The following is a 13,435-nucleotide window of genomic DNA, read 5'->3' as shown; positions in this document are numbered from 1 at the left end:
ATGTAGGAGCCAGGTTTGGCACGTATGGAATAAAAAAGATGATATCTCTGGTTCTGCTGTATTGATTTCGAGTCTGACAGTGTTATAGGAGTGGAATGCTAAAGTGTTGGAGGAGACATTAAACCAACTGCAGCCACATTCAACCAGCTCCAACAGCCAGATCGGAGTTGCATAAGGAGAGCAAGAGGCTTCTGCAAGACGCTTCTGCAAGACGCATCCACATCCAACATGCAGTGTTTCATAACATAATGTTTGCTGCTCAGCATAATCTGTATTTAATATTAATCTGTCAAATGAAAAATATGAACATAAACCAATAAATCCTTCAGTGGCACAGACGATTTTCAGACCAGAGGCAATTCACTCACTTTTTACCATCAAAGAGATTGTAACATACACAAAAAAACTCTGTCTTCCCTGTAATTGACATAGATAAATGCTGATCGAATACAAGTGACAGTAAACGCAACATAAACAATATAGATCACAGCTAACAAGCTGAAAAGCCTGAGGATACGATGCTTTTCCGTTATAATACTGCAGAGATCAGAGATCAGAGGTCACATGAGCTTACTGTGCAGGAGATGTTTACATCTTATATAACACACTCTTCGCCTTGATTACAAATGGTTGCAATGATGGCCATGCCCCCCCCCCCACACGCACAGCTGACATGAGACAGTAACATAATGTAAACAAAAACAAACACTTTCACATAAACACACCAGCACACACAAAAGCTTTAAGACTGCTTAAGAGGAACAATTCACATTCAGAGAGTTCCCATGCAGAGACGGTCTGTGGGCTTCACACACATCACAGAGTTCAGACCGCAGCCACATCAGACGCCGAAAGCTTTCAGACTTACGGACCAGCATTACAATGACATAAAATCAGGTAACGCTTCAGATCACAGCCTAGTTTCAATGTTTCTTTTTTTTTTTTCTTCACAGTAATGTTTTGCAACAAAACCGGAGGTTTAGCCTGGGAGGACGGGTAACACTGTGAGACTAAATCATGTAACACCAGGCCTGATGGAAAAAACAGGGTTCTGCTTTTGTTTAATTTCTTTATCAATGGATTTTCTCTGGGCTCCAGTTTGGTTTGGAGCAAAGACTGTGCCCAGCATCAGGTCACCTTGTTAAAGAGTCTGAAACATCAATTTGCAGCATCCTGCAGGAGCCAATATTGTGATTTAACTGCAGCTGCTGCTGAGGACAGAATGAAGAAAGCATCAGACTGTGGAAAATCCACTTCCTGCCATTACAATTTACACAAACAACCACACACACACACACACGCTATACATACGTATATGCATATGATACACCAAGAATACACACACACACTCAATAAACACTCAAGCATCAGTGAGACCATTACTGATTTAAAGAGGTCAGTGACAGGATTGGATGTGGTCACAGTGTGTTTGATGAGTCACAGTGCGGGGGTGTGTGGAGGAAGGATGACTTTAGAAAGCAATAACCAAGCACCAGTGTGTGTGTGTGTGTGTGTGTGTGTGTGTGTGTGTGTGTTGTTAGTTCTGATTCAGACAGACAGAGAGAAGATTTGATGAGACTGTGGCCAAAAACAACCTCAATGTAATTACCCTGTCTGATGCTGAGGAGGAGGTAGACGAGAACAGACAGAGGATATTTGATTGTCACGTTTAGGCAGCCTCTTCCACAATTTGTGACCAGTCCCAGTAAATCATTAAGATCTTGAATGTATTTTTCAAATCCCAGCAATTTTTCCCCACTAAATTACCAATTCTACCAATCATTGCAGTTTGCTTGCAAATGATCAATTTCAGAACAAGCTAAAGTCAAATAAAAATCAACCCTCAATCGCTACACAACCAACCTTGTATCTATGATGAGACCATTTCTAAAGTAATGGAAACTAAATCATATGTAATCTAATGACTAAAACTAACCATCTGATTGATGTAGCTTCATGTTGCTGTTTACAGCATGGAAGGAAGCACTATAGGCTCATCTCAAGTTAGAGAAGTGTTTTCAACTGAGCGGCTTGGCTTCTCTATAAGAAGAGAAACGTCCATAAACAGATCAATCCTGAGAGATTCCAAAAATATCACCAAAATGACAGCGAGCTAAATCTAAATCTTTTAGATGAGCCACTGCGAGGCAGGAACGCAGGGTGTTTAATCTGCTGCCTCGTTCATTCAGTCACTCTGGAGGAAAAGTCTGAGCTCCAGTCTCTGGATGTGGATGTAAGAAAGAAAGAGTGGGCGTGACTGACAGAGAGATTAAGTGACATAAGAGAGATCTCAATATTAACACACACACACACACACACACACACACACACACCTCCTATATCAGGACAACAGCCAATAGAAGGACAGCCGGTGGCACAGTTGCTGGACTCAGACCAATGACTTTATGTGGGTGGACTGGTGGGGTGTATCATGATCATGTCTGTTTGTGTATACATGTGTGTGTCCATGTGTGCGGTGAATGTGTGGTCTGAGGGTATGATGGCCGACTGGGCGGGTGCTGGGTCTCCCGTGTGTAAAAACTGAGCACTACAATCTGTTGAAGGAGTGTGGAGTGTGAACTGTATATATCTGTAGATGAGCGGGATGAGTGAGCATCATTCACAGCAATAGGCAACAAAAGGTGCCACGAGGCAGGCTGATGTTGTACCTACAGTGTGAGACATGTATGTGTTCCTAAAGTGATATTCTGGAGAAAAAAAAAAACCCAAACTCTCACTCTCAAAATTCAAAGCCAACAGTTTGCTCCCTCTGAGAACAGACTGTAGTAAGACTGCAGTGATGATGAACTCCAACAGTGTCAACGTTTCACAGCAGAATCCAACAGAGATGTCTCAAAGCGCTCCTGCTACCCTCCTACTATCCTACTCTCCTCTCTCACTTCATCTGCATGCTGAGTGATGTATTTCAAAACACATCAACTGCTTCTGTGTCAATCCTCACATGACACTGTGAAGCCTGTGAACATCCCCCAGCACTGATTTGCACCTTACAGCACCCGACTCCTGTTCTTGCGTTGCTCACTCGCTGGCTAGCCTGATGCTGCACCGAGGCTGACTCTCGCTAGAAGTTTGACACGAAGGAGCCTGATGCACGAAGAACAGAAAGAACCAATATTTACACTTTCTGAATCTTTATCATTTGCTTTTGCTCTTGGTTTCAGTGCAGCTCCAATAGAAAACATTACCCTACCTCCACTGCCATCACAAGCCTGGTTTTGTTGCACTGAAGCAGTATTACACCAGACACTTTTCTCTTTTGGTTTGACTGAAGTTCCACAAAAGACACAGAAATGTCCAAGCGGTAAAATGTGAAACCTGAAAGCTGCATTTGGTGGAAACGTCTGTCACATCTCAGTGCTCGTGGCCTGCAGGTGCATCCCAGCTTTTGTATCCCTAGGAATGACATTAATGCCAGCGTCAATACAGGAAGTGGTTCATCCATTATGTAGAGAAGGGTGAACAGAAGAGTGTAGAGGTCAGGCTGGTGGTGGGTTGGTAGTGCGTCTGATTTTCATGCAAGAGACTGGAGTTTGTGTCCCATCATTAATGTGTGCTTCGATGAACCATTAGCATGATCTTACCATAAGCTTAACATGTTTAAGTTGCTTGTCCCTGCCCATAACTTAACCAAAAAATTATTAGACCCTCTACTTCCAGTGAAGCTGAGGAGATGATAGCATGACATAAATTCACTTGCCTGTTTATGATGTAAAACTGATGCAATCCAATGAGATAATGAAGGTTTCAGAGAGGTATGGATTCAACTTTAAGGTGACTTTGGAGGCTGGAGTTTGTGGAGCTGCTGAGCTGTGTTGACTTACAACAAAGTGTTTCTGTTTTCATTGATATAAATTAGGTGGACAAAATAATTTAAAACACCAGTATATAATAATACAATTCAACAGCATCACAAACTGCAGCTTCCAAAATGACCATAAAGTTGAGTCAGCGCCCTCTGAAACAGATTCAACAAGGGTATTAAGTCACATTTTTGCTGGAGTATTCCTTTAATATACTGCTAGGATGGGCTGTATATTAAACACTGTTTTATTTGGCATGAACAGAAACATGTCAGCTGATATTTGCTTGACTGAAAGAGCAGAACTGAATTGCAGATGTGCAAACAGAAACCACCCTAGTAGTGTTCTTAAGTGACATTTACATATATCTACATGTTAGCGACTGCAAAATGAACATCAGCCTCTTGTTACATTAGAAAAGAGACTGAGGTTGTGTGGTGCCATATGACATCACGAATCACTAATAACTCACTTTCTCCTTCTCCTGATCCTTGAGAGGAGAGAGGAAATGCATGAGTGGACACATTTACTGCCTGTCAATCACACGCAGATTTGAAGTGAAGGTGGGGGGTTGAGACAGAGTGGCTTGAAGGTAGGTGATGTGAAGGGGGGAGGGAAAGAACGAAGGTCAGAGGAGAAGGAATAAAGGATGACGAGGCAGGTGCTGAATCTGTCAGTCACACGAGGAGGAAGATGAGTGGGCGGAGCCTGGATCAGAGGATGTTTGGTGATGGTTTTAAGTCAAAAAGAGTCAAGTAAATGTTATTTAGACTTTGGATGACTGTCTTCAACACAGACTGAAAATATTTTAAAAAAGGAGAATGAAACACTATAAAAGCCTCTAAGAATCAACCATTTTCTTTTATGGTTTGAGGCAAAGACTTTCTTGTGACTTTCATGGTCATGAAAGTCCCTGTTGTAGGCGCTAGAAAACTCCGGAGTAGTGCTGACGCCAGGTGTAAACATAGCAGAAGTGATGCGATATAGCCTCAGGGTACCACTTCGGTCCAGACTAAGCTCAGCTATCAGGTGGATTTCCATGTTTTATATTACGGTCCCCAGACAATGAATCCACTGACTTTTGCTATAACACACGCATGAGGTTGACAGTTTGGGATTTTATTGAAATATCTTTACAGCTACTGAATTGATGGATTAAATCGGTCAGATCCTTTGGTTTATGACTAAATACTTCAAAACTAATGACATTCCCATCACAATGCTAAAATGCTGAACATAGTAAACATTATAATGGATTAGTATTAGTTAACATTTTCATTAAGCATGTTAGCATACTGATGTTAGCACTGAGCTCATGCACAACTGTGTCTATGTACAGTCTCATGGAGCTGACAGCATGACTGTAGACTCTGATTAAATTCATAATATTTAAAATTTCTCATTTTGGTGATTTTACAGATGTGACTGAAGGAGTTATTTAAACGTATGGCTATATAGAAAAAAAGAACAAGAGGACTAATAAAGGACACGGTCACTGAGTGGGCACCTCTCATCTCTGGTGTATGAATAAATGAACACCTCAGAGGCACAGAGTCCCACAATCACCACTCTCCAAACCTACAGTCCACTCAGAGCTAATCCAGCCCACACAAGAGCACTAGTGTCCTCCACACTGCAGCAACACCTCTGACTACACCCTCAGATGACAGATATGACAGGCAGGGGAGTCGAGTGTGGGGACAGTATGAGGGCAATGAGATAAAATGATGGGAAGGACAAAATAAATAGGTAGTTAGAGGAAGAAGAGAGAAAGGAAAGAAGGAGGTGTAGAGAGGGGAAGAATTAGAGCATGAGAGGATGAGAGGAGAGAGATTAGTAAGAGTAACAAAATAAAGGATGTTGGAGGATGAAAAATAAGGCATTAAAGAAGGGAGGAGATCTGAAGAAAGGAGAAACAGAAAAACAGATCAAGAGGAAAGAGGGAAAACAGTGTGGAAAAAGGAAAACAGCTGATAAAGAATGGTATGAGATGCAGAAGGATGTAATGGGTGTAACAAAGGGGGAGGAGATGAAAGAGGAGGAAATCATATGAGCAGAGGAGAGCATGGAAGGATAACAGCGAAGAAGTAAAAGAGGATTGGAGAGAGATTATGACAAATGACTTGACAAATGAAAAAGTCATTTGGAGGATGGGACAGATGTGTGAGGATGACAAAGGAAAGATGGGCAATGGAGAGAGAAAGGCAAGAAGAGATGAAATGAAGAATTAAGAGGGTGTTTTTCATTGAAACTGGAGGAATGAAGAATGGGTGAAAGATAAAAGATGGACAAAGACAAGAAAGCCTGAGAGGACATAAGTGAGGCAGTGAGGATAGAGGGATGAGAGAAACAAAGAGCTGGAAGAAGGAGTCATAAATTGCTCCGTGTCTGATTCTGGTGTCAGATGAAAAATTTCCCACCAGCAGTCCCACTCCCTCTGGAGTCCTAATGCCAAGACTCTGAGCTTTTAATAGGCACACACTGAGCAGAGACATAACATACTGTAAACACACACACACACACACACACACACGGTGCTAATAATCCACAATCCCTTAAGCATGCAGAAAAAGATGCACAAACACTCAGGCAAGGGCAAAGAATCATGAGGAGAAAGTCACAGTGGGGCGTCAAAACATTGCTCCAAATTGTGAATCTGAATCTCAATAGAAACGCTGCAGTGGATTCACTCACAGCAGAGACAGAGATCAGAGCAGCAGTGTGCACATTCACTGCCACAAACCATCCGACAGAACTTATGAGGACTGATATGATTATTCATTTGCTGCTGGAACAACAGATATTAACAACCAAATAACCCAGTTTTAACTCAACGCCTGGACAAGAAATTTTCATCACAAGTACCTGACAATTACACGACATCACACACACAAAAAACATTTTTACAAATATTAAATCTTCATTGTGTGTGTGTGTGTGTTTGGTAGTACAGCAGTATATAGAGAGGTGGTGATGATTGAGGTGATGCCACAAAGTTTAACAAAGGCTCACAGTGTAAACTGTATGTCAGTGACACTATAACCTTCATTCATAGAAACAAGACGCAGGCTGTAGAGACTGGTGAGAGAGAGAGCGAGTATGGGTGAGTGAGGTGACATGTATGTAAGTGCAAGTGGAGGAAAGGCTAATTACAAATTATTTAAATGCAAATTAAAGAAGTGAGAGAGAAACACAGGGGGATGGGCAGAGAGAGCGGGGCAGCCAAAGTCAAGTGTAAAGGTGAGAGCTGAAAGGAAGAAGCTTTAGGAAGGTGGAGAGACACTGGTTCGATGCCAGGAGAGCGAGAGGAATCCAACATCAACAGAAACGTGCCACGGTTACTCTGGTTACGTAACCTTGTAGCACTGAAAGTGAAATTCTTCGAGGCACCTGACACAAAGGCGCACAGGCACAGTGCAGCTCAGTTCAACCCATAATGCATCACTGCTGTAGAAGTAGAGAAGAATGTGACACATAAAATCCATTTCTCCTTCAGATGACTGTGTGTGTGTGTGTGTGTGTGTGTGTGTGTGTGTGTGTGCCTACTACCTCTATAAGACACAGTTTCAAACATATCAGCATGGTTTCATCGCAGGAGGCTGAGGCTCTTCACACACTGTATGACACACACACACACACACACACACACACACACACACACACACACACACAGTATTCAGTTCATCAGTGATACAGATGCAGCACGCAGCTCTCTGTCTTTGCTTCTCTGTCTGAAGAATCTGTAGTTGTAGTTCATGAGATGTTTGTGCAGTCAGTCTCTTTAACTATGACTTCATTTGTCTCTTACAAGTTAAAACTGCACATTTTTCATTTCCATATCACTTTTGCATTCGTGTGTGTCTTTGTGTTTATGTGTTAGTGACATTTTGCCTTCTGTCTAATCCCTGGGAACCGTTAGTGTGGCACCAATCCTAGAGAGAGGTATAATGCACTGCCAGTTTAGAGGAATGACCCGCAGATTTGACAGAAAGCAGAGATGATGCAACACTTGACATGATGTATTTATTGCTCATTACACCTTTCACAAGGCAGAGCTCTGACAGAGCACAGCCACTGTGACCACAGCTGCTGTTTCTATGGCGTTATTGATATGGCAATGGTAGCCATACTCTTAACTGCTCCTTTTAACATTACTCTCTTGGGCTTTAAAGTAGCCTTGTTCTGTTATTAGATACGACGGATGTGTTATCACAGAAGTTCAAGAAAGGCTTCAACACAGTCCTCAGCTGGCACAACCATGTCACTTCACCGGACAGACACCTGCATGATACTAATACTAAATACTAATGGGTCACAGCCTAGTAGTCATACCAACTGAGGCCACAGCCATGGCTACAGCCACAACCAGCAACAGCAATGTGCCAAGACTACAGTCACAGTCACAGCCAGTCATAACACAGTGTAGAAAAACAAGCATGCCCAGCCTCCACAAGTAATAATGATACAGATTTACAGCGGTGCAGCGGTTTGCCCACTCTGACTGTGGTTAAAATGGCAGCATAATACACATCATATAATGATACAATTCAGCCTTCCTCTGTGAATCAGAGGGAATGAAAACACTGCATGGTAACAAGAAGCTTGGTGAGGCTGAGAGGAACAGCAGATTCAGATGATCATTTTTTTTGAAGGTTCATCACTTGAAGCGACACCGTTCACATTTTCACACTGTTGGACTGGACTTCTGTGACAAACAACGCTCAAGTCCTGATCTAGTCAAATTCCATAAGAATAAAAAGATGGATCTCACCTGACTGGCAGGACATGTGCACAGCTTGAATGTTTAAAATGATTCCCCTGCAATGAAAGGACTTTAAGGCTTAAAAGTCAGTTTGCTCAGTAAAACTTGTGACTCGACATGTTGTAGTTCTTCTTGTTCTAGTTCTTGAGTGTAGACAAGATTTTAACACAAAGAAAAAGCTGAATAAGAGGAGCTTGATGTTGTTGCTCCACATGTGACACCAAAGGTTCTTTCTGTATGTCTGTTGGTCCATCAGTCTTTTTGACATGTTTTCGTTCTTATGACCCTTCATAAAGCTCCTCTGTAAGGCTCTGTGTATCTGACGTCTAGTTTTTATTTTCTGCCTGTTTACCTGTCTTATAGTCCATCTCATGGATCGTATTGAACTTCAGTGCTCCAGAGGAAGAAACTGGAGGTGTAGGTATCGGAGAAGATCAGCCTGTATGCTCATGTATTTGCTCATTAGTTTGCCATTCACCAATATCTCACTTCACACTGACTCCATTTCAGCCAAACCTGATGCATCTCAAAGCAGTGCTCCCACATATAGAAATTTACACTTAAATCACTAAAGTGACAAAGCTCAAGACTTCTCTCCACAATATTAAGTGACAGTCTATCTGTCCTGCCTTAGAAAATCAATCCCTGTCTCTGTTTATATGAGCCTTCGTTCCACCCTCCGCTCAGACACATGCTATTTTTCCTGCACCACTCAGCCACATCATTTGTGTAATTAAAAACTGTGAAAAGAGGCTGCGGATGAGGCTGGAGGTATGGAAACAGCCTCTGTATGTATCCCATGAGAGCAATCAGACAGAAGAGACCGAGGAAGCAACAAGGAGGAGTTAAGAGTCAGGAGGAAAATGGATAACGAGGCGATGAGATAAAAGAAGATGGAGAAAGTGAAGGTTCATTTAGAAGAAGTAGAATTTTTTTTTTTTTTTTTTTTTTTAAGCGTCTTTGGTTTGTTGCTCTTTGTGTGTCCTTTATGTTGTTTGGATATTTGCACACTCATCTTTACAGTCATCTGCAGATTCTTTAAACCTCCAGCAAGGAGCGTTTGATCCTGCTTGTTTGTTAGTTACCAGGATATTTGGTGGAGATCCAGGTTTTATTTTCAAAGCAATCACCTCAAAACTAAAGATCAAATGGGCAGTTTTTCAGTTCCTTTCAAAATGCATATAGCACAACTATCTAACTACTTGGTGAAGGTAAGAAACTACTGTGGTCATGGTTAACAGAAAATCTACAAAACAGCATAAAACAAAAACTATTATGCTCTCAATTAATCGATTCATCTTTTGGTCCATAAAACATTAGAGAAAACAATGAAAAATGCATAATATCACAAAGTCCAGGACACGTGTTCTCCTCACAACTTTTTATATCCAACATACAGCCCAGAGAAGCGTAATGTTGATTTTCTGTCGATTGACTTATTGATATATTGACTAATCTCTCGCAGCTCTAAAACCCTATCTGTCAGGAGGAAGCCGTCTATGACCAGCGGTCTACCTTGTCACAGTCACACCTCATCCCTAATGGGTTTTGAAATGTTACAACATCTGTCTTCTGACTTTGAGACACTAAACCCAGTGTTCAAATGGCCACATTAAGGCCTCGTCATGTTCACATAAACATACTTTGTGTTAGGAATATGAACAAACAACTAGTGCTGTTGTTTTCCTCATGAGGACAGTCTCGTTTCTTAATGTTGCAACACAGGGCTGTACTTATTGTCTATCCTCATGCAGAGTTTAATGATGAAAATGAAAAAACTCAACTAAAACAGCACGTCTGGATGACTCCACAGCCTGTGCTGGTGTATTACAGCTCAGTTTTAAACATTTTATCTTATGTCTTTCTTTGGCACTACATATTCTTGGCCAGTGTTTCTGGACTGCGCTGCCTAGAAATCGTTGTCCGTGAGACAGTGCTGATTGTGGTTTTCCATCGATGATGTTTCATTTGCTTTAGTGTATCATTATTTTTTCTGATCATGTTAACTTTACATTTCCTTCTCCTGCTTATTACAAACAGTAAATACATCACTTCATCACATCAGGTCTACAGAGCAACAGTGGGAAGAGAGGCGAGGTTTCCTGATGTGGCTTTCTGCTAAACCGTAAGCAAAGACAAACAAATATTTCAGTCTATATTAAAATGTTGCAGATTATCACAGTACCAGCTGAGCTGGAACGTATAGTCTTATGTTACAGCCCTTTGCTCCATCAGAGGGGCTCAGCACCCAAAGGTATGGTATGGGTGGTATGGGTGGTGATGAAAGAGCAGCACAGCAGCCCCTGGTTAAGTAAAGGTTAAAAGATGCAGAAAACAGGGGAACATATAGGCTACATGTATGTTTCTCTATGTGTAAGTGGCTGTGGATAAGAGAGTCTGCTAAATGCCTTATAGCTGTGAAATGTACTACAACGCAGAGAGGAAAAAAATATAGAGGATGTAAGGATGGGAGGAGATGCCGTGGGAGCAGGGAGGAGAGGAGAGGAAAGGAGGCAAGGGAAAGGAAGGAGAAGATGGAAGAAGGCAGGGGTGAAAGAGAGAGAGATAGAGAGCTGGGAGATAATGGAGGAAAGGAAGAGGAGAGGCAGGGAGACGGAGACAGAGAGAGGAAGGAGGGGCGTTAATGAATAATCCATCAGCCAATAGAAAAGGTAAAGCAGCATTTGGATGTTGCTCACAAGGAGCTAAACATGTTGGTGGGGTTGTGCAAAGGGTGGTGTAAGCAAATATCAAATGTCAAAGGACAGAAAAACAAAAGTGTCATCATTCCTGTGTCCAAACCACCGTCCAAGAAGAAGAACACACTGTACACCCTGAGCTGAGGTTGATGAAATGATGAAACAACACTAATTATTCCTTACACATTTCCTCAGGGACAAATGACGTGTCTGTTGGTGCCTTATTATAATTTATGACATTTAAATTCCCATTATATCCCTATAATGTTTCTAATCATCAGGATCCCCGTTGTTTCCTGTTCTGCTGCTGCATCTGTATCATGCAGCCTTTTTCCATCAACGATGGATGGAAGGGGAGTTGTGCAGCCTTACAGGCATGGAGATGAATGGAGGAAGGGCTGGGCTAACGGCTGGTGCAGGGAAAACAAGGGAAGTCCCAGAAAAACTGCAGAGACAGAGAGAGGGAGACAGAGAGAGAGAGGGAGGAAAAGCCCAGGGAAGCCCCGCTGCAGTTTCTGTGCACAGGAGGAGGATCCACACCTCTCCTCTTTCTCTACAGCCGCTACAGCTGCAGCCAGCTCCCTCATTAAAACTACAGCCAGACTTCAGACTGAATGCATAAACTATTTTACATTTAATCAAGTGCTGTGTTTCCTTCTGTGTGCCCTGCAGGTCCGCCTCAAGCTTACAAAGCTAAAGTCATGTGAATAAAAAAAAAAAAAAAATGGTCACACTGAAACAATAGACCACAATCTGATATAAATTAAAACTGTCTATATTGTTACACTGACCTATTTCGAAATCACTCCTGGATATGTTGCCGAATAAGACGCATATATTCCGTGCATGCATGTAAATGCATGTGCAATAATTGAAATGGACTGTTTTGTGTAGTTTGCGTTTATTTCGTTCATATGGTGAACAGAATTATTTACAAAAATGCAAGATTTATTTTCCATCTATAACTGTATCCGTCGTTAAAACGGCTGGGACGCAGTTACGCAACATTAATGAACGGCGCCTGCACCTCTAAGTCGCTTTAAAGCAGAAGTCGCTCGGTCAGTTAAAACGCTCCGGCATCATGAACTGGAGTAGTGTGACGTTAAGGTGGACACACACACACACACACACACACACACACACACACACACACGTCAGCGCAAACAAGCGTGAAAGCGTTCAATAGCATGCCTTTACTTTGAAAGTTCAACCAGAAGTTAAGCGTTTCTTTCCGCTGACTTGACGCCGGTCTCCGCAGCCAAGAGGCGCAGTATCAGCAGAGAATTACTACTACAACCTCACCAACGACACAACAGCACCGACAATGTAAACATGCAGGACCCGTGTGATATTCTCACCTGTTTATGTCACGTCTGAAACATACGCTATGTTTTTACTATAAGCAGAATCAGTTTAACGATATGCGTGGTTAACTTTTTCTATCCATTCAAAAAGGCAGCACAAACACACACAGTGAGTGTTGTTGATCCCAGCTCTCCCAGCTGCACGGACTCCCTGTGGGGCACGCAGGGCAGTAACGCTCATTAAACTGGGAGGCACTTTGGATGAAAGCGCCGGGCAGGAGGCTTAATGTAGTCTGTGTGCAGCGCACAAAACCCCCGCAACATCCTTAGCATTTCACTCACGCTCCTAAAAAACTTCAGGGGAAAATAGGACGCGGAGGTTTTTACGGGAGGAAATCTGTCGAGCGTGGCTTTTATATCAAAACCAATCCAAAGATTATGGCGATTGCTGTCAAAACAGAGATTCTCATCGCATGTCTTTGTAAACAGACACATCGGTTATGACATATAATTAACGACTTTAAAGCGCTGACAACTCTTATAGAGCGAGACTCCGCCAACAGTCTAGTTTTTGGCACCACGAAGCAGCTCCACATGGTCGTACACGGCCAGAATCAGCGGCCAGTGATGCCCGCATGGGGCTATGCAAGCGCACATGAACAAGTGCGCACAACAAACAGGCACACGCTGTACACAAACAGAGTACAACTGTCAGGGAAATGTCTCTTACCTTCTGTTCTAGTGCCAGAGTGCACTCGAAGCGATGATCATAGTATCAGATGTTAGTACGAAAGACTGGCGGAGAAAACTGTCCTCGGTGCTGCGCTCCGCCGCTGCTCGACTCTCTTT

General features: G+C 42.4%; 1 protein-coding gene across 1 annotated transcript in view; it reads right to left on the bottom strand.

Annotated features, from left to right (window-relative positions):
* slc8a2b (solute carrier family 8 member 2b) overlaps nucleotides 1-13,435 on the bottom strand; it is a 162,010-nt gene extending 148,575 nt beyond the window's left edge. The window contains exon 1 of the mRNA XM_087175159.1: nucleotides 13,317-13,435. The gene's annotated coding sequence lies outside the window, so the exon portion shown is untranslated. The remainder of the gene's footprint in view (nucleotides 1-13,316) is intronic.

This window comes from Seriola lalandi, unplaced genomic scaffold (genome assembly GCF_002814215.2).
Source record: "Seriola lalandi dorsalis isolate HSWRI2012SDOR001 ecotype SW California unplaced genomic scaffold, Sedor1 jcf7180002054422, whole genome shotgun sequence".
Classification (NCBI taxonomy): Eukaryota; Metazoa; Chordata; class Actinopteri; order Carangiformes; family Carangidae; genus Seriola; species Seriola lalandi.
Note: the sequence above shows the minus strand (reverse complement) of the source record. Positions and strands in the feature narration are given on the sequence as shown.